We start from the raw sequence: 23,646 nt of genomic DNA on the forward strand, positions 1-23,646 counted from the left end.
TCCATCCCTTCCCCCCGCCTCCCCAGGTCCACCTGTATCCCTATTTAAACAATTTGTTTTCCCTTTCTCTCCACAAGTTATACCAACATCAAATACAGTGAAAACAGGGGTTATGCCATGGAGGAGAGACATACAAAACAACAAAGAAATAATCTTATAACTATGTTAGAAACAATAGTAAGAAAGAAAAACAAGTTGAGTCCTTATCTTGGGGTTCATTTCGACTAACATCAACTTATCTGATTGTTCTTACTTGTCTCAGCCCCTCAGTAGATGAATGGATCAAGAAAATGTTGTATATATACACAATGGAATTCTATGCCTCCATCAGAAAGAATGACATTGCCCCATTTGTTAGGAAATGGAAAGGCTTGGAAAAAATTATATTAAGTGAAGTAAGCCAGGCCCAAAGAAACATAGGTCCCATGGTTTCCCTTATTTGCAAAATTCCTGTTTCCTAAGGACTTCTTTATGGTTTCTTACTTTCTCTTCAGCTCTCAAACAATTGCAATTTTTACTTTAGCATTCTTATTTCAACTCTTCTAAGATTTTCTTTTTTATGTTTTTTATTGTAAAAATACTGTACAGAAGGGTTACAGTTACATGAGTAAGGTAATGAGTACATTTCCTATCAAGCACTGTTACTTCCTCCTTTGTTTTTCCCCTAGCACCCCTTCCCTCCCAACCTCCCCAACACCTCCCCTCCCCACAAGTGGTAAAGTTCGTTTTCAACCTAATGTCTTGTACATCTCATTGTTACAATGGGTTAACCTGTATCCTTATTTCAGCATTTTGTTATTTCCCTTCCCTTTCCCAAATTATAAAAATATATATAGAAAATGCCGGGCACCAATATCAAATACATTGAAAACAGGGCTTATACTGGGGAGGGAGGAACATTCAAGAGAAAAAAAAATCACATAGTACATTTTAAATACATTAAAAATAATAGCAAGAAAGAAAAAACCACTGTGTCCCTATCTTGGGGTTCATTTCACTTAACATTATCTTATATGGTCATATGTACATAGCTTTTCATTAAGTGATCAAGTAATAGGTTATATGTAACATACCTGAAGCAACTATTAATATTCAAGAAATAATATTGAGGATTTCCTTCTTTCTGGTCACCAAGTCTTTTAGTCTTGTTTTATCTTTATTTATCAAAAACTCTAATAGAATATCATCCAGGGAAATAATTATATAACTATTCCTCTGACGAAATATGGATGAATATGCTTATAATAGGTATTTTTTAGTCTACCTTAATTTTTCTGCTGAAGATGAAATTACATGTGAAATTGGATTTCACATTGAGTCTGAATTATATCAAGAGTTTGTCAATTACCTTCACTGCAGCATCACTTTGTCAACCCCTTGATCTTGTTGGGGTGGCCTGCACATGGTGGAGGGGAGACATTAGGTAGCATCAGCGGCATCTGGAAAATTACTAGAAATACAGAGTTTGGAGCTTGTGGTAACTTACTGAATTAGAAACCCTGGGTTAGGCCTAAGCAGTCTGTATTTTCACAAAGCCTAGAGATGATATTGATGCATATTGAACTTTGAGAATGGGTTTGGGTGGGGAGAGGTTGTTTGTTTGGTGTTGGATCTGGTTTTGAACTCTAGGCCTTGCACTTCCTAGACAAACGATCTGCCATTTGAGTCATGGTCAAGCCTTTTGGCTTTAGCTTTTGTTGTATATTCTCACCCTTTCACTCAGGCAGGTCTCAGACCATAAATATCCTATATATGCCACCTGCTTAATTTTGCACACACAGGTGCCATGCCATGCTACTTTTTTTTATATAAGAGGGACATGATAACTTTGTTTTGTTCAGGTTGGCCTTGAATTTTTCTTTCTTTTTTTTAATGTTTTTTTTATTGTGAAAGTACTGGACAGCGGTGTTACAATTACATGAGCAAGGTAATGAGTACATTTCTTATCAAGCATTGTTGCCTCCTCCTTTGTTTTTCCCCTACCATCCCTTCCATCTCATCTCCACAACTACACCCCCCACACACACTTAAATTGTAAAGTTCGTTTTTCAACATAGCGTCTTATACATCTCATTGTTGCAATGAGTCAACCTAGCCTTGAATTTTTCTATCACTGCTTCTCATGTAGCTAGAACTACAGGCATGTCCCACCACACCTGACCGTAGAACCATTTCTAGGGGAGTGAAAAAGGGTTTGTTAGTAATTATGTTAAGTCACCAATACTTGCAACACCTTGTGTTGAGTGGAAGAGCTAGGTTGTGAGAGTAAGTTGAGAGAGAAGGCAAAACTATCATGGATCATAGTTTAGATCTGTGACTTTGGATGAAATCTCAATTGTTCACAGTCCATGTTTCATGCCTCATTTCTCAGCACACCTAATTTGCTTTGTATTTATGGCACTTACTTGAACTTGACAGACATATGAAATTGTCTGAATAACATAGAATTAACAATGTTTAAAATAAAGCATATGTTAGTTATTTTATATGCTAGCAGAAACAGAGAGCTTAGTGCTAGAGGAGTTAGACTCTGAATATTTATATATTTGCCTCTAGTGTTATACTAAAATTGTTTACAGATAACTAATACTGTGCCAGTCAAGTCATGCTACTTTCTTTTTGTCCTTTTAGGAGTCTGATGAAGCAACCAATGAAGTAAGTAATTCTGGTTCAACTTTATTTATTTATTTATTTGCTTATTTATTTATTTGCTTTTTTATTTTACTTACATACTAGCATCTGAATTCAGAGCTTTGAGTATACATAGGTACTCTACTATTTACCCGACTTCTGTGTGTGTGTGTGTGTGTATGTGTGCTGATTCTGTGGCATGAACTCAGAGCTTCAGTCCTATCCCTGAGTTGTTTTTTTTTCCCTAAAACTTAGCACTGTATCACTCGAGCCATAGATTTCTTCCAGATTTTTGGTGGTTAATTGGAAAGGACAGTTTCATGGACTTTCCTCTCCAGGCTGACTTCGAACCATGATCTTCAGATCTCAGCATCCTGAGTAGCTAGGTATACAGGTGTGAGCCACCTGCAGCTAGCCTCTTACCCCTTTCTTATTTTAGTTATTTTCCTAATAAAGTTATGCTTTTGCTCTGAGCTGACTCCTACTTATACCTCTTCCTAGCTGGGACCACAGGTATATCATTCATGCCTGGCTTGTTGATTAATATGGGAATCTCACTAACTTTATGCCCAAGCTGGACTCAAACTGAAATCATTAATATTTTGGCCTCCTAAGTAGCCAGGATTATATAGGCCTGAATCACTACACTGTTCTATAAGTCTATTAGTTAGTGTCCTTAATAACATTTTAGATTTGTATATCACTAACATGTGCCTCATTCTTAACAGAAATATGAGCAAACTGAGGAAGCAAAGGCCAATGTAAAGGTGCTGGTAAGTTTTCTATATGGTTTTTACCTCAATAAAAGAACATACTGTGTAACTCTTTCTCTTCCAAGTGATCACACTATTTTTCATTTGTATATGTGTGTGTGTGTGTGTGTGTACCATTCCTGAGGCTTGAACTCAGGGCTTAGGTGCTGTTCCTGAGCATTTTTTGCTAAAGGCTAGTGCTCTACTACTTGAGCCCCAGCTCAACTTCCAGTTTTTCGGTGGTTAATTGGCGATAAGTATTTTATGACCTTCCCTGTCTGAACCATGATCCTCAGTCTCAGTCTCCTGAGTAGCTAGGATAACAGGTGGGAGCCAACAGCACCTGGTTCACTTTTTTTTTTTTTTTTTGCAGTTCACATTATTTTTTCTTTTACTTTTTTTTTTTTTTTTGCCAGTCCTGGACCTTGAACTCAGTCCTGGCCTCTGTCCCCCGAGCCTCTCTGTGCTCAAGACTACAGCTCTACCACTTGAGCCACTGTAATACTCCCCATTTTTTTCTGAGTAGATTATTGGAGATATGAGTCTCATGAACTTTCCTGCCCATGCTGGCTTTGAACTGTGATCCTCAGATCTCAGCTTCCTGAGTAGCTAGGATTACAGGCATGTGCCACCAGTGCCCAGCCATTATTTCTTATTAATAAAAAGATTTAACATCAAATTTACTATAAAAAGACATATTTTTTCTATTGTTACTATGATGTGTATTACCTTGACAAATAGTTTGAAGAATGAAGAATTCAACTAAATTGAAAAGCATTCAAGCTTTTTTAAAAAAAATTAAGAAAAATTATTTCTAAGGCATCATTTTAGTAATCACATATCAGTCATTCTACTTATCTCTGAAGTAACAGCACAGATCAGTGAGTCAAGAACAAAGGCTGATATTCTCACTCTGAACCAAATATGGTCTTGGAGCACATCCTGTCCCCTGAACACTAGAGAAATGTGAAGTGCAAGGGAAGTAAGCAAACTCTGGGGTCAGGAAAGTGTGTTTCAAATGTACAATCCCCCAGTTGCTGCTTAACCAGACTCCATTTTTCTGAACTGAAAATGAACTTAGCAAGAATATTCTGCCAGCTTTAATGATGCCAATGTTGAGGAACACCTATAAATTATATAATAGGAAACTTAAAGGGCAAAAATGGAATAGAAACCTATCATTAGTAGATGTATACTTAAAGAACAATTCAGTCTACATTTTTATAACAGAGTAGGTCCACAGTGTGCAGTTCAACAAAAAAGATCTCAAAAACAAACCATTTATTTTTATTTATTTATTTATTTATTATTGTGAAAATACCATACAGAGGGGTTACAATTACATGGGCAAGATAGTGAGTACATTTCTTATCAAGCATTGTTGCCTCCTCCTTTGTTCCCCCATAGCATCCCTAAAGGAAAAATAATGGTCCAGTAGTTTTCTTACATTTTCTCTAAATGTTTCTAAAGGCATTCTCTTAATACACTCTTGTTATGATCTTGTGTCTACACAATATTTATCCCTGGATAACTCTAAAGACATACTGGTGCCTGTTCACTTACCATCTATATGAAAAGGAAATTCTTTGAAAGTGATCATTCAATTCCCCACCATTCTGCTTTTCACTGTTACAACAATGGTCAAGTATCATTGCCAAGTCTAAGCTAGAATATGCTTAAGTCTTCATTTAGCTGGACGCACAGAAGTGGCACACACAGACACATAAATGGAAAGTAAAGCTCAAAGAGGTCAAGCAACTAGCCCAGGGTAAAGAGAATATAAACAAAATTGTCTCTGACAGCAAGAACCAGTCTTTTCAATTGGCTGTGAAAAAATAAATAAGTGTGAGATTTCTTGATATTTTCAACCTCACTTCTTACCCACTAGTAAATGAATCAAGTGATTTCTTCCATTTTAAAGTTCACTTTCTTCACTTTCAAAGTGGACATTACATTATAAATATCTCTGACATGGTCAATTTGAGATAATTTAGAAATATCCTAAATAACACTTGAATTCATTGGATTTTATTCGTGTATGCTGTGGTTCATGGAGAGTATTCAATACTAATACAAATATTGATACATTTCTTTCCCTTGCAGAACAAAATCAGACAGTTTTACCAAGATGTCTTCTTCCCTCTGTATGGTCAAGTTCACCCCCAGCAGGTTGCCATGAACACATGGAATCAAGCTATGGAAAGCACCTGCTGTAATAGTCCCAGTCAGGTAAGGTCTGCAGTTTTTAAAATTTTTTCTTTAGGGAAAAATAGTTAGAGGTAAACTTCCCTAATCGTTTTCAGTGTAATTTTTTTAAATTAGTAACATGTTATGCACAAAATTTATATCAAATCATGCAGATCCACGACTAGTAAAATCACTATTGGTAATTAAAAGAAAAGTTAATTTGTATATAACTATTGTATTAATTTACATATGATTTGATTTGATTCCGACAGTCTTTAAAGTAAGAAGCAATGGAGAATATCATCTCCAATTTAGAAAAGGATCTGAAATTTTCAAAAATGAGTTCAGTTTTCAAAGTGCTAGCTAAGATCTCCATTTCATAAAGACTTATTGGCTCAAGGACTACTTTTTTTTGAGAAATAAGTGTCAGAGCAGGAAACTAAACATAGGACGCAAGTACTTAATTTCAGCCTGAAAGTTGAAGACAGGAGACCAGAGATGGAGTCTTAGACATACCAAAAGCAGGCTATGTGACTAGGTAACTTTGGGCAGGGGTCCTACCTTTTCTGTACTTTCAATCTGAGATGTGAATGGTTTTCTAGGTGCCCTTAGAAACCTAAAGATACTATTAACACCATCAGAATGAATTCATGTTCATATTGTCAGTTTGAATGCTAGATAACTAAAGAAATATCCTAAATGTCAGTCTGTTTTTGTCTGAAATAAGTGTTGACATTTTATGTCCAGAAGATGGCAGAGTTGGGATATGAAAATGGTAGATGAACTAGTAGGCTTTAGCTATTAACCAACAAGCAAGTGAATCAAAGACCCTGTCATAAACAGGATAGGCAAGTCAGCTAACTCGCTTTCATGTTTCACAAATGGTTGTTGCAATTGCACTTCAGCAGTTATAGGTGAGAAGCATGCTTTTTATTCCATACTGCCTTGAATTTATTGGGGATCTCTCTGCCTGGCAAACCCTGTCACAGCATGAGAAAGATCCAAACCTATATTTGTAAATAGGACTTCACGATTCTTGGTAATAATGGTTTGGGATATCTAATAAATATAAAGCAAGAATACCTGGTAGAAATGAAATTAATGAGCAGAAGTCAGGACTGAGTGTTAACTGACAACTACTTACAAAATAATCTCCAGACAAAAATAATATCTTATATAAATATCTCTTATAAAACAATAGACATTCCACTTCATTATTTGATTAGGTCATAAAATTGAAACTTATTTTTCTCTTTATACAGAAAAAAGAGTTCTGCTGCGCTGTTGAGGTAAGATATTTTCCCATGAAAATGAAATCTTGGAAACTAGTTCCAAATATTAACGTCTTTATGAACCTGTCTTTATTCTAAAGTTTTATCATTTTAGGGATAAGGTTAGAATTATAGAATCATAGGAGCTAAAACTTCATTACAACAATGATGAAAATCACTCATGAGCAGACTGAAACTAACATTCAGAGATAGATTTGTGGAGCCATCAAAATAATTAATGCTACCTTATTAAAAGTGACTGAACAATAGTTTTATTTCTTCTGGAGTAGCACGTCTGCCCTCAGTTTTATAAACTGAATAAGAGGAATCCATTGCATGCTTCCCAAGTAATTGCCCATTTAGGGCAATTTCCAAAAACAAATTCCTGCCCAAGTTACAAAACATATGTCTAGAGGCACCCTGACTAGCAACTAATGATTCATTAATTTACTCCCTCTCTGGCTTTACTAATGAAAGTAAGAGCATAGTAGAAAATAACATTTTGAATAAACATACTTTAAATGTACTATTTAATACTTTTTCTAAGCAATTAACTCGAATCTTCCAGGAGGTAAGACATAAAATAAATTGGATAGTTGTCTTATTTTTCTAATTTCATAGTTATATAAGTTGTTGTGTAATTAGTATAAGTAGAATTCAACAGATGAACTAAATCCCTTATTTCCTATGACAAAGACCTTATAATGTAGTGATCTTAACTCTTAGAAATCAATATAATACAGTTATTGTTATTATAGCTGTTTAGCAAATATTCATCAAGTATGTTAATAAAACATGTTAATAAGACTTACTCTAATATATAAATACTTGTATACCAAATTTATCTTGCCCCGCACCCCAGTCTCTCTGTCTCTCTCTGTCTTTCTGTCTCTCTGTCTCTGTCTCTCTGCCTCTCTGCCTCTTTGTGTCTCTGTCTCTGTCTCTGTCTCTCTGTCTCTCTGTCTCTCTGTTTCTCTGTCTCTGTCTCTGTCTCTGTCTCTGTCTCTCTCTGTCTCTCTCTCTCTCTTTCTCTCTCTCTGTCTCTCTCCCTCTCTCTCTCTCTTGTCTCTTCTCTCTGTCTGTCTTTTTGTTTTTGTGATGCCAGATCTGGGGCTACAAGGGGCCTGGGCTTTGTCCCTGAGACTTTTTTGCTCAAGGCTAGTGCCCTACCAATTGGTCCACAGATTGGCTTCCAGCTTTTTTATGGTTAATTGGAGCTAAGGGTCTCATGGACTTTCTTGCCCAGGCTGGTTTTGAACTAATATTTTCAGATCTTGGCCTCTTGAGTACTAGAATTACTGGTGCAAGCCACCAATGTCCAGGTCCTAAATATATCTTTAGTATAATAAACACAGTATTATTTTAAATGTATCTTACTATGAAAATTAATGAATTTACCCACCTATTTGAGACATATGTATTTAGCAAATAATATAATCCCTTAATTCGGAGACATGAAAATTAAGAAAAATTCAAAGTCCTAGACCTCTGGGGGATTATTTCTGTTGATATATTCAAGAGCAAATTTTGCATAATCATTACAGTGGAAACAAGGTATTTAATTTTTCTCCTTTTCTTGATTTAGAAAATCTTGAAGAACATTAGTGATATGGTAAGCATTTTATCTATATAGAGGAATATTTGCTGTCATTTAAAAGTAGCATATGTGGGAATTTTCTCTTTTAATAAACCTGAAAGACATATTGTCCAGAACAAAATATGGTAACCTTTTTGGTTAATTATATCTCAATAAAGCTGGAAAATAGAAGTAAATAAAACACAGAAATTAATAAACCAGAAAGAGATCTTTTCAGTTGTAAAACAGCAAATATTTTATTTAATCTTTTGATTGCAATTTTTAAATTTTCTCAATTAAACATTTCTATTTATATACAATATTATATGTAATAGTATATTAATTAAATCCACTTTTATTTTTATGTTTTATACTGCTTTTTTAAAGTTTTTTTTCTTTCTCTCTTTTATACAAAGTATCACTATGTACACCAGGCTGGTTTTGAACTTAACCATTTTCCTAGCTCAGCATCCTGAATGCCTAGCTTACAAGCCTATGCCACAATGGCTGGCTGATTTTTAAATTTCATTTTTGCTGACCTTAATTTGCCTGCCAGTCACAGTTATGATGAAGTTGACAATATAATAATTCTATTATATTACTTTTATTCATACTGCTGCTTTTTAAATGTCACAGATTCATTTACCTGTTGTCTTCTGATTCTTAATATTTTTATTACTTTTCAAAAAAAATTTAGGACACCTCTAGCAATTCATTTAGTGCTTCTTTTAAATCAAAGAAGCAAACAAACAATCTAAAAATAATATAATTTTGGCTGCCATAATTTTAAACAAAGTTAGTAGTTCCTAACTTTTAAGTCACATCACAATATGGAATAAAAAAAGAGTTAACTTCAGTTCAATAGATCTGACTATAACTGAAATGCTTATGCTGATTTGGGGGTGGGTGGTGGGGAAGGTGTACTGGTGCTAGGGCTTGAACTCAGGACCTGAACATTGTTCCTCAAGCTTTTTCACTCAACTTAGCACTTAAGACACAGCTTCCCTTCCAGCATTCTGGGTGGTTAATTAGAGATTAGAATCTCCAGTTAGAAAGTAGGACTGATTACAGGCTTGAGCCACCATAAGCCACCATGTGCGATGTATTTATGGTGAATTTCATAGTAGTGAACTCTCCTTTGGCTCAGGTCTACTGGGCACAGTTCAGAAATTGTCTAAAGAATAAAATTGTGGGTTAATTTGATTATTAGATTGTAGCACTTAAAATTTGAAGATTATAGTGTAATTATTAATAATTTTATTTCTAGATCAAGATCAATCAAGTTTACCAGACCACTCCTCAACAATATTTCCAAGCTTTTTACCCACAGCCAACAGTTGTATACCCTTGGAATTCCATGAAACAATACACCAACTCATACATTCCCATTGAGGTATGTTTGGATTCTTAAAAGTAACAAAATTATTGTCCTTTTTATGAAAAATATGTGATATAATGAAATTAAAGTCTCACAGAAATCAAATAAAATCTAAATAAAAACTGTCAAAGGCCATTAATATAGTAACAATCATATGATTCAAATAGAGTAATATTACAATAATGGAAAATCAATTTTATTTATAGTGGAGCTTAAATTTCTTAAACAACAGTGGTTCATAAAAAGAAAAGGTTTGCAAAGAAAAGGTGGCCATAATTATTCATTCTAGATATTTTCTCTTCACTCAACATTTTGCCTCTCAGAAGATTATGTAGGTAGATAGCTCTAGATAGATAGATAGATAGAGATAAATAGATAAATAGATAGAGGTTTATTATACAAAATGTGAGCTTTACAATGAGCAAGCTCTGCAAAATTCATCTATAGTCTGGCAGAGTCCAACCAAATGACAGTACAGGTGCAATTTATATCATTCCTTGTTTTGTTCTGTTATATTTTCACTGTTAACATTAAAGTTTTATCTCCCTCAATATAACTCCTTTCAGTATCTCAACATCACCTATATTAAATTGGTGAAAATCTTTCATATGGAAATGTGTAATAAAACAAAAGTTATAGATGGTCAATGTGAAAAAAATAAACAAAAGCAAATCCAGTAATAGTTACTGATAGTTATTGTGTAAAATGGAAGAGCCACATTGCCATAGACTTGTGATAAATTATAGAACCTGGATTCCAAACCAGAAGTGCTCCCATAGGTCTCTTCCTCTGGGAAGCCCCAGCTCAAAGTTAACCCACTATGCATGTGTCAATTAAAGAATGAAAAAGCATTTTTTTCTAGACCTATCAAGGGCATTGGTTCCAAAGTTTAATCCTAATTTGCTTTGAGTCTCCTGACATTGCAAAGGAATCAGCAACTTTTTAAAGCACTTCTGTGAGAAAGATATTAATATATTTTTGTGGATGAGAGTTGAGGTTGTTGACATTTCCAGTTTTAAATGGTAATATTCATTTCCATGTCATTAAGTTTTGATTACCATGCATCCCACAATGAAAAGCATGGTAGATAAGATAGTCACCCAAACCTTCCTTAATCTCTCCTAAGGGAAGGAAAAATTATCAAAGATTTTAGTGAGTGAAAATTAGAATGATGGGTATGATATTGTGGGGGAATGCAAAAAGCATTAATGGTTCAGATTAAAACCTGAACTATTAGAAAACTCAAAAATAAACAAAACTAAATAATAGCAGAAGAATATTCTAAGGCAGACGTCAATAATTAACAAAACATAATAAAATAAATCTATGAATGGAGGTGTTTATAGTAAAATTTTGCTAAACATACTTATTTGGCAAGTCTATAATTTACAAAACAAATATTAAGACCTACAATGCTAACATTAGAAAAGAAAACTATTATTATAGCTACCAATAATTATGTTCCACACCATTTGTGTTGAATGACATATGTGAATATTTAAGAAGATGCATTTTTATGACCTAATCTTTTCTATTTATAGGCTTGATTGGAAAAACCATTTCTATTCGTCTCCCTCATCTATCACCACATCTTCTACTTCAGCATTTCTCGGCATGCTTATTGAAAAGACAACAATCGTGAACCAAAAGAAGATTATATGGGATCCTTTCTGCATTGTGTATAGTCTGCTTTTGGGTTATTTTGGCTATGCAAGATCTCGATTGTGATAGTCTATAAATTGTATTGATTAATAGATGTCTTTTCATCACTGTTTCCAAGACAAGTGCTATAATGTTTCCTGCCCAAACATTAAAAAATTTTAAATGCATTTTTAGATGTGTAGCCTTTCTCTTCTTCATTCCTCATAGTTAGATACTTGGGCAGCATTACTAGATGAACCAGTCCTATGAAAACTGAATTTAAAACACCTTAAATAGACTGAAATATGATGGACCCTCAATTGCAAGTATGTCTGCTATCTGATATCTGATATCTATAAGTGTTATAAGTGTATAGGCCTCAACCATTCCTATAGTCTTAGTTCTCCTAACATCTCCTCAATTTGTTCCTTGTCTCACATTTCTATCCCAAACCACTTTCACTGGAGTTCTCAAGTCTTCAATCAGTCTATTCCTGGCCAACCCATTGTATCATTATAAAAAGCAAATCAGTCTTCTAGAATTGAAACAGTTGATGGCCTTCTATTGAGCACCTATAATGTGCTAGGCATTTCTGCAGCTATTGTAAAGAAGAAAATAAAACAAAGACCCTTCTACATGTTTTTCAAATGTTAATCACTAAAGGAAAACAATAAACAAAAAAAGAACCTTAATAAGCTACATGGTGATAACAACACTAAACGAGATTGAGTGGTCAAGTTAAGCAACTGTAGCAGGTGGGAATTAGAGAGAGGAGGTGAGATCAGTGTGAAAGAGAGCTAGGGAAATGGAGTTTGGGTAGAAAACAACAAAGAAATCAAATCTAGTCAAGAACCTGAATGCATAGAGCACAGGAAAGTGCCCAAAGAAGAACTAGGAAATTTAAAAAATTATCAAGGAGAAAGTTGGGAGGAGTGGAAATGATCATGACCTTGCAATTTGTATTAAATAATAGGATTAAGTAGATTGAAATTTATAAGCTATTTGCTGATGAAGTCATTTTGGAAAGACCAAAATAGTTAAAGATAGTGGATCATTTATTTTGTTCAGCTTCATTTTAAATCATTTTCTATGTTTAAATTCATGTCAGAAACAGAAACAAAAAATAACCTAACAAAAAAATCAGTGTTCAGCCAGGTACAGAAGGCTCATGCCTATAGTCTTAGCTACTCAGGAGGTTGAGATCTGAGAATCACAGATCTAAGCCAGCCAGGGCAGAATAGTCCTCATGAGACTGTTATTTCCAATTAATGACTGAAAAGCTGGAAGTGGCATGGTGGCATAAGTGGTAGAGGGCTAGCCTTGAGCACAAAGCGGCTCAGGGACAGCACCCAGGCCCTGAGTTCAAGCCTCACAACCAAAAAAAAAAAAAAAGTAGTATTCTCTGGTTTTGATCAAATTATTTAGAAAATTATGAAATATTTAGCAAAATATTGGGGGAATAATTGATTCTCATTTTTAAAATTCCATTGCCTATATAACTTTTCCCTGGTAACTAATGTGAACATATTACAAAGCATTTTCATTCACTTTACATATAGTAAGACAATCTCAGCATGAAAAAAATGCAAGCTGTTTGAATTTTGAGTAGTATATGTTGATGAGCAGTTTGTAAAAATCATGAGAAAACTTTCAATGAAAATGAGGAAAATATTGAGCCCTTATGAATTTGTTGCTTAGTAGTAACTCATTAAATGACCACATTATACAGGACCATTTTTCATGTGGGAATTACCCTTCTATACTTCTTTTGAAAATGATCTAGTCAGTTCATTATTTGTTCATTTATTGATTGGATTCCTTATTTACTTTTCAGCTCTTTATATTTTGTAGATATTGAATCCATCAGATGAATATATAAAACAGATTATGTTCAAACCTGTATAAGTAGACTATCTCTTCATTCTGTAGCTGTTTATTTGCCTTGCAGAAACCTTTTTGATGGATGCAATCATATTAGAAAATTCTTGCTCTAATTTTCAGAGCTACTTAAGTCCTATTCAGAAGGGTTTTCCTTATATTTTCCTATAGTATTTTCAATGTTTTGGGTGTTACATAAAGGTTTATTTCCCCTTAGCTTTATATCTTTTATTGTATGATACATCCTAGGGACAACAAGAAAACAATAAATGAGCATTCTACCTTATCAAAAATGTTAAACCCGTGAATTTTTTTACATCTATAATAGTAATTTATGTTAAAATGTATTTCACTTTAAAATTGTTCGGCGTGTGTAAGAAAAGCTATACATTTCTCCACATCCAGTCATTGGTTATTCATGAAACTCAAATACAAATGGACGCTCAGAATATGGCTAAAGGACTGAATTTGTTGAAAACGAGCTTACATAAAGTTTTTTCTTATTAATTTTTAGTATATATTTGTTATTCTAAAGATACTGTACCAAAGGGTTACAATTACATGAGTAAGGTAATGAGTACATTTCCTATTGGGCATTGTTACCTCCTTCTTTGTTTTTCCCCTACCGTCCCTTCCCTCCATATCTTCCCAACTCCTCCCTCCCCTACCCAAATTGTAAAGTTCATTTTCAACATAGTGTCTTGTACATGTCATTGCTACAATGGGTCAACCTAAATCCTTATCTCAGCATTTTGTTATTTCCCTTCCCCTCCCCAAATTAGAAAAATGTATGAACAAGATGCAGGGCACCAGAATCAAATACAGTGTGAAAACAGGAGTTATACCATGAGGGAAGAACATACAAAGAAACAAAAAACTCACATAGTACTTTATAAATACATTTAAAACAACAGAAACAAAGGGTTCATTTTGCTTAGCATCATTTTATATGGTCATATGTACATAGCTTTTGACCTTTTCTACTTCTCCTAGACATATACTAGTTATTGCAAATAAGGGAAAACATGGGACCTATGTTTGAACTCATTTATTTACACAACGAGAGATAGGGATCTAATTATATGGGATATCTAGTTTTCCTATATCAAAAAACTGTCTTTTTCTCCATTTTAACAGGTTTGTTGACAATCACATGGGTCTGGCTGTATAATTTATGTTGAGATTCTTTATGGTATTATTACATTGGCCTGTGTCTATTTTAGTACAAAACAAAAAGCTTCTGCACAGCAAAAGACATATCTAGTAAGACCAATAGAAAGCCCATGGGCTGGAAGAAGATCTTCACAGACTGTACAACAGACAAGGACCTCATATCTAAACTATACTTAAAACTCAAAAAATTAAATCATACAAAAACAAATCCTCAAAGAAACAACCAACCCATTAATGAGTGTGCTAAAGACTTAAAGAGAGACTTCTCTGAAGAAGATATAAGAATGGCCAATGTATGCATGAAGAAATGCTCAACTTCTCTGGCCATAAAAGAAATGCAAATCAAAACAACATTGAGATTCTACCTCACCCCAGTTAGAATGGCTATAATCAAGAAATCTAATAACAACAGATGCTGGAGGGGACATGACCAAAAGGAAACTCAACTGCACTGTTGGTGGGAATGTAAACTTGTTCAACCACTCTGGTAAGCAATGCAGAGGTTTCTCAAAAGACTACACATAGAGCTCCCCTGTGACCCAGCAATCTCACTTTTGGGCATTTACCCAAATCATCACAAACAAAACCATATTAAAGCTACCAGCACAACTATTTTTACCACATTATTATTCACCAGAGTTAAGACATAGAACCAACCTAGCCTTTCAGTAGATGAATGGATCAAGAAAATGTGATATATATACATACAATGGAATATATATATATAGTAAATATATACACAATGGAATTCTATGCTTCCATCAGAAAGAATGACATTGCCCCATTTGTTAGGAAATTGAATAACTTAGAAAAAAATCATATTAAGTGAAGTAAGCCAGGCTCAAAGAAATATAGGTCCCATGGTTTTCCTCATTTGCCATAATTAGTATATGTCTAGGATAGTTTTATCAGATGAGCAGAAAAGCTCAAAATCTATGTACATATGACCATATAAGATGATGCTAAGCAAAATGAGCCCCAAGATATGGACACAAGAGGTCTTTCTTTGTTATTGCTTTTAATGTACTATGTGATTTTTTTGTTTCCTTTGTATGTTCTTCCCCCTATGGTATATCCCTGTTGTCTCAGTACTTGATTTTGGTGCCCTGCATCTTGTACATACAATAGTCTAATGAGAGGGGAAGGGGAATAATAAAACGCTAAAACAAAGACACAGGACGACCCATTGCAACAATGATACCCACAAGACACTATATTGGAAACGAACTTTACAACTTTGGGGAGCGAGGGAGGAGTAAGAAACGTGGGGGAGGGAGGGATAGTAGGAGAAAACCAAATAAGGGAGTAACAATCAGTTTACAAGTATTTTAGTGAGCACTTCTGCATCCAAGTGCACCATGGTACTGGTGAACAGTTTCATTTTTCTATTGTTGTTTTGTCCTTATCTAATTTTAGTATCAGGATAATACTGACTTCACAGAATGAGCTTGGAAGCATTCATTCTCTTCCTAAAGGAATGGTTTGTGGAGCAATAGGGACATTAAAGGTCTAGTACAACCCATCAATGAATTCTATGTGTTCTCTGTGTTGTTCCTTGATAAGAGAATTATTACTGTTCAAAATCATTGCTTGTTAGAGATCTGTTTAAGTTATTGTATCCTTTGGTTAAATTCTGATAGCTCATAGATGTCGAGAAATCAGTCTATTATTTCTATATTTTCCAATTTATTGGAATATAATTTTTCAGATTATCCCTTATTGATCTCTTATATTTCAGCAGTATCTTCTTTTTTATTGGTGATTTTATTAATTTAGGTCTTTCCTTTCTTTTGGTTACTTTGCCTAAATGACTTATTTTTTCAAAGAACCATCTATGTTTACTTCAATTTTTGTACTTTTCTTTTAGTTTACACTATATTGTCACAATGATTTTTATTTTTTTCATCTGTTACCTTTGAGTTGAGGTTGCTCTTGTTTTACTAAGACATTGAGGTGCATGAGTAGCTATAGATCTCTCTGATTTTGTTAATGCAGGGACGCATAGCTATAAATTTTTCTACAATGGAGTCCACTGTGTATCAAATATTCTGGTAAACTATGTATCATTTATATTTGATTCTAGGACTTCTTATTCCTGTATTTTGGCAATGAAAGATTTTTTCCCCACCTACTTAAGCAAATTAAAAAATTATGGAGGTTAAAGTAAAACACTGGCAATCTGTATCCTCTGACACCACCTTTATAAACTTGCCAGAGTTTATTATTGAGTGTTTCTCTCTAAAGTAAACATAATTTCAATTTCTAACACATAGAAATGTCCAAGAAAAAAGTCAATATCTTTTATTCCTATATTACAAAACAATTGCTGCATTACAAAATAGTAACATAGGGTTTTTTGCCCCCTGATCTTTGAAAAACATTTGTTCATGTGAAATGACATTACAAGCAGCAGAAAAATGACCCTTTTGTGCCCACAGTCATTATGGTCCTAGCTTTTGGATGTCAAATATAATCCTCACACAAATAATGTCTGCTTCAGTGTTATAGATTAAAATACAAAATTATCTCTCTTGGAAATTCACCATTAAACTTCTTCTTTTATACAATAGCTATTACTTTGGAATTCCAATTTCTAAATGCTTAATTTTTAATTAGCTGCTATTCAAATAGTTTAACAATCTTTACTCTCCCAGTAATTTAATAACAATAACTCTTATTTGAATGAATAAGTGACTTTAAAATAGAAAGAAAAATGGAAAAAAGGAAAAGAATCCACTTAATAATATCTTATGTAGCCAGGTGCTGGTGGCTCACACCTGTAATCCTGGCTACTCAGGAGGCTGAGATCTAAAGATTGAGGTTCAAAGCCAACAAAAGCGGGACTCTCATCTCCAATTAAGCACTCAAAAAATCTAGAAGCAGGGCTATGGCTCAAGTGGTAGGGTAATAGCCTTAAACAAAAAAGCTCAGTAACAGCACCCAGGCCTTGGCAAGACTGGCACCAAAAAATGAGAGATAGAGAGAGAATAGGAAGAAAGAGAGAGAGAAAGAAAGAGAGAGAGAGAGAGAGAGAGAGAGAGAGAGAGGGATTCATGTAAAGTTTATTTTAAAATTATTCCAGTAGTTATGAAGAATATAACTGACATGATAGAAGACTTAGAAATGTGTTTCCAAAATTATTGCATTGAAATATTTTTTTGCCTCTCTCAGACACTAATACTTCTCTATCATCTAGATAGCTGGGCAAGCATATAATTATGTTGTCAATATAATTTAGAAATTTTCCCTTAAGATACTTGATTTTTGATAAGAAATGCACCTATTACCTTGCCTTTGTAATTGTAACCCCTCTGTACGGTATTTTCACAATAAAAAAAAAGATATTTGATTTTAAAAATCAAGTTTTAACCAGTAGGTAGTAGGTTATACCTGTAATTCTAGCTAGTCAAGAGAATGAGATCTGAGGATTATAGTTCAGCATTATAGAGACAGCATTCACGCCCTGAGTTTAAACCTCAGGACAACCACAAAAATAATTAATTAGTCCTCCTTTTCCTTTTCAGCCATGCTTCTGCACCATGCAAGGCGGGGACAGCAGTTTGGTAAATAAACTTCTTTTCCTGCCTGAATAGTGTGTGGTGTTCTCTTCATCGGCTACCTAATGAAACCTACCTATTTAATATACTTTACATATGGTGCCATGACTCGGATGGGGTTTTTCAGTTGGAAATGTTAGAATTTCCTAACCACCCCTTTTCTGCAAACCAAACTGCCTGGAGACACCATGCGAGACTTTTCACCAATACCACATCCACATCCACACCACTTCTCTACTCTGGTGAGTGAAACTATTCCCTGTGGTTCTCTGTTGTTCAGTGTCTGTTCAGATGTGGCACCATGCCAGAGAGCTCCTACGGCCCTTAGCCAAAAGGCCGGTCACCTCCGAAGCCAAGGATGCTTGGTTTTGGGGGCTTGGCCATTTCTCTCTAGAGGGCTCTGGGGGAAGTCGGGACGCTGCTTCTGCCTGGTCAGCTCTCCTTCACTCACCAGACTGACTCTCCTACCCATTTAATGGGGTGCTGTAAGTCATGCCCAAGCCATGAAACCCCTTTGAAAAGCCTCCTGTGCTCCCTGTAAAACCAGATTGCCTAATTTTTATGGCATTCTCAGTTTTAAACAGTTTTTGCCACTGCAATGGTAAATGGTCAGAAGTCTGTTTACTTTCAGGCTCTCTGCTCTCTCTGTCAATCATGTCTAACTTTCCCTATCTCTCCCTTTCTCTTTTCTACAACATTTCGGCTTGTGCCCTGAAGAGTGCGACATAGGATGGGTCCCGGGGAACTCTCTCTAGGTTCCCTCTCAAAGGCTAGCCATTCTAGGTCTGAAAATTGTCAGAGTTGCCATTTGTTTAGGTTTTCTTTGCATTTTTGAGAAATTTGCCATCTTGAGTTTGCCATCTTGGCCACATGGTGGGTTAAAGGTTGGGTCTCATCTGACCCTTAGCCTTCCACCAAGCTTACTTCTCCACCTACTTCTGCAACCCACCCACCCCCCACGAGGCACCCCCATTTGCACAGCCTCCCCAGTGAGGTACACCCCTCTGTTTTGCAGCCTCCCCCATGAGGCACCCCCTCTTTTGCGGACTCCCCCACAAGGTACCTCCTCCTTTGTGGCTTCCCGTGTGAGGGTCCCCTCTGCGGCCTTTCCTACAAGGCCCCCTCCCATGCAGGATCCCTCCTCTGCCTTTGTAGTGGGGGTGAAACCTGAAGTTCCATGTGTGCTAGAACCTCACTGTCAAAATCTTTAGCTCTCTCTAGCATTGACCATGTGGCGGATGCGCCATCTTGGTATTGTGGGAGCTCAGCTGCTATTTCTCACCAACTTGATTTCCCACCGACCTCAACTTGATTCTGTGTGTGCATGCCTATGTGTGTATGTCTGTGTCTGTGTAAATTTATTATCTGGCATTGTAATCAAGTTATTTGGCTTAAATTGTCTGAGATTCCTGAAGTTTGTTCAGTTTGGATTCATAGTTCAGTCCAGCCAGTGTACATGCAGTCCAGATCCAGTCCATCTCTTCCAACCTGGAAGACAGGCTTCACTATTGCCTAGACCATCCTAATTACCTCCACCATGGTGAAAGTAGACTGGAGTCTTGCTTGGCTCCATCCCATGCACATGCAGCTGATTTCCTGATGAAAGATTGCTTTGGATTTGTAAAAGCTAAGGCTCTTTCTGTAACTTTGGTTAACTTAAGCATCATTAGGGTTACCAGAATGAAATCAATACTATATCTGTGCTAAAATTCTCATCACATCTAATGAGTTTTGTCATTTCAGACTATTTGTTGGTCAATTCTTGATAAGGACCAGGTAAGCTCTACTTATTCTACTTGATCTCCTTGTTGTTTTAATTGGAAATAATAAAGGGTTTTTTTTGTGGCGAAGATTGCGGTTCAAAACCAGCCTGGGCCAAAAAATCCCTAAGACTCCATCTCCCAACTAACCTGCAAAGAGCCAGGCTGGAAGCTGGCTCAAGACTCTTAGCTCTAATTAACCAGCAAACACTGGAAGTGGTACTGTAACTCAACATGGTAGAGCACTATCTTTGAGCTTAAGTGCTCAGGGACAGTGTCCAGGCTTTGAGCTCAAACTTCCTTGAATACCAATTGGGACAAACCATCCCAGCAACGAGCACCTAGACTCAGCCAGTCTGGGGAACAAGGGAACATGGAGAGGAGTAAGAGGAGATAATGTCACATCGGCCACTTTGTGACTGTCCTTTCAAAATTAACCAGAGCTGGGAGGTCAATAGAAGAAGCCTGTCCATCTAATGTCCATGCCTGTCTAACTTTCAACTGGACAGGAATTTATATTCTTGCCTTTGTTACCTGACTTCTCCTCTACCTAGTCACCAGATGTCAGAAGTAGCTAGGGACATTTCTACCAACATTTTCAGCCCCAAGTCCTTCCTTTTGCCATTTATTTGCTCTCTAGTATTTTTTTTCAGTCCCTCAGTGCCTCATGAGACTTCTCCAGACTTCACCCAAGAGACTTGCCTACACCAAACTTCATCTAAGGATTCACACCTACCAAGTGACAGCTGCTGCCTGCTGCCTTCTCCCAGAGGGGACCACATCTCAGCCTTTTACCCTTACTGTTGATTCCTCTTGCAAGCAGGAAGTAGCCAGAGAGAATCTTCACCCTTTTTCATAATTATCAAAACGCTGGAATGCAAGGTCTGCACAGGGACACCTCCCTACCTCTTGGCTAAGTTTCTGCCCAGTATCTGTTACCTAGGTAACTGGCAGACCTGGAAGCAGTCACCTTCCCCTCCTGCTAGGTCACATCCTGGGCCACTTCTGGTCACATGCCTCCCATCTGACCTTAGGACGGTCCCAGACCCTGAGGTTACATCCAGATCCAGTGTGGCCACACCTTTCCCCCACCTGGCCACACCTCTTCCTGTCCCTGGCCTAGATAAGTCCTGACCCAGGGGTGGGTCTCCCCTCCTTTTCCTTTTCAGCCATGCTTCTCCACCATGCATGGCAAGGGCAGCAGTTCCGTAAATAAACTTCTTTTCCTGCCTGAAAAAAATAATTTATATATATACATACACACACACGCATACACCTAGAGAGAGAGAGAGAAGAGATTTTAATTGCTACTTCACTGTTTGTACTTTCCCTTTGTATATTACAGAAAGATTATCCACTAAACCTGAAAAGTCAGCTTCATCTTACAGTCTCATTCATCAACCACAAGACATGATTATGGAGAGAATCTGAGTTTAATGACAGTAGCATTAAACACCTTTGCTCCATAGAAGTAAAAATGGTGGTTGTGTGAGGGCAAATGAAAGTTAAAAATAAAAATCTTAATTGCCCCTTGAAATGAGTAAATAGACCACTTTCCACTCCCTAGAGCATTTACTTTACAAAACCTACTATTAGAAGTTCTTTATGTTTCTTTGAAAAGATGTAAAATGGTGTAGGAATAGAAATGGTGCAATTTAATCAGAGACTTGCATGTAATAAATAAGGGTTTTACCATGGACCTATACCCCAGTATTTTTTAGAGCAAAGCAAGTTCTTTGCCAGCTTTATGACTAAGAAGTAGCTTTTTCAAAAACCTAGGTGCCCTAGTTTTGGAATTAAGTCATCAAGGAAGATGGTGCCCAAATTGCAGTTTCTGTGGGATGATGGGAGCCTACTCCCTGCTTCCGAGTTGCAAAACTACCTCTGGAACTAGGTGCATGTGGTTCATGCTTGTAATCCTAGCTACTCGGGAGGTTAAGACTTGAGGCTCCCAAATCAAAGCCAATCCAGGCAGGAAAGTCTGTAAGACTCTAATCTCCAATTAATCACCAAAAAGCCAGAATTTGGGTTATAGTTCCAGTACTAGAGCCCTAGCCTTGAGCAAAAAACATCAGGAACAGTGTCAGATTCCTGAGTTCAAGCCCCAAGACAGGAACAACAACACACACACACAAAACCACCTCTGAGCATAAAGATATAACAACTTTGCCTTTGATAGTACCAAATAGCTAACAAAAATGGTCATCCTTTTACTAAATGAATTTAGGATGACACGGTGTTACTAAATCTTCTTATTTTAGGGATAATATGGAGCATCAAAAATATGTAAGTAGAGTTCTGTTCTCTTGGCTATAGAGGAATGTGGGATTTCTAATATGATCATATCTTGGTTTAAAGCTTCTTCAGGAATAAAATTGTTTTCTTTCTCTTACACCTTTGTGGAAAGGCTTCCTGGAGTAATAGAAGATTTTGTTTTTAACTGTATTTTCCAAACAGCAGACAGTATTTTTTAAAACTGACTGTAGAGTGAGGTAAGAGAGCAATTAAATAATTAGAAAGCACACATATGAAGGAAACATGCTGCTGTTACATCTATCTGTCTAAGAAAGAAACATGACTTTTATGGTTAATAGGCTCTGATTAACATGGGTAATATGGCTGATATGAATAATATGGTTAATATGATTCTAGAAGGAAAAAGAAGCAAGTTTGTATCAGCCTTGACAACTACTAGCCTAACCAATATTCTCTCTCTATAAAACCTAGTTTCTATATTGAGAAATAGGCATAATGATCATCATCTCATAAAATTGGTAAAAAAAAATTTAGAACTATATTACAAAAACTAAACTGGAACTGTGCATAACATGGTGGCTGTGGGCTGCCCTGCCTTGATCTGCCTAGATGATATCTAAAAGGCATTCTTATAGGTAGCTCTTGGAGTAACAGTACCCATTTGGGGCATGTGGGAGATATGCAGTCTGAACCCTCATCCAGAAATATTGAATCAGAATTTGTATTTATCAAGATTCCCACATGATTCATACAAAATAATAGTAGAGAAGGCCTGTCCTCCCAGACTCTACCCAGTACTCATGATGGAGGTCTCTGACACACTGTTAAGAGTTTCATTTTCAGCAAAGAATGACTTTGCCCTCTCATTCTCCAAGAAAGGTTTGAAGTCTGGAGGCAGTTTGGCTGTCATTACTAAGGCAGAAAGTACGGCTGGCATCTAATGAACATCTCGAGGGATGCAGCCACCAGGTATGGGGTAACTCTGCAAAAGAAGTTATCCAGAAATGCCAATCAGAACTCTGTGCCTCACACTTGCTCTGCTTCTTGCTTGATCTATGCCTCCAGATGAGTTTTTGATCATTATAATGGCTCTCGATTATAGCCATTCTAACTGGGGTGAGGTGGTATCTCAATGTTGTTTTGATTTGCATTTCTTTTATGGCTAAGGAGGTTGAGCATTTCTTCATATGTCTATTGGCCATCCTTCTTTCCTCTTCAGAGAAGTTTCTCTTTAAGTCTTTAGCCCACTTATTTATTGGGCAGTTGTTTCTTTGAAGATTTGTTGTTGGGGGATTTAATTTTTTGAGTTCCAGGTATATTTTAGATATGAGAACCTTGTCTGTTGTATGGCTAGTACAGATCTTCTCCCAATCTGTGGACTTTCTATTGATCTTGCTAGCTATGTTCTTTGGCATGCAGAAGCTCTGCAATTTCATGCAATCCCATTTGTCCATTTTGATTTGTTGTGTTTCTGGGTCTCTATTAAGAAAATTTCGGCCTGAAAGCCAGAAGTGGTGGTGTGCCTCAATTGGTAGAGCACTAGCCTTGAGCTGAAGAGCTGAAGAACAGAGCTTAGGCCCTGAGTT

Source organism: Dipodomys spectabilis, unplaced genomic scaffold (assembly GCF_019054845.1).
Source record: "Dipodomys spectabilis isolate Male_0828 unplaced genomic scaffold, ASM1905484v1 ptg000043l, whole genome shotgun sequence".
Lineage (NCBI taxonomy): Eukaryota > Metazoa > Chordata > Mammalia > Rodentia > Heteromyidae > Dipodomys > Dipodomys spectabilis.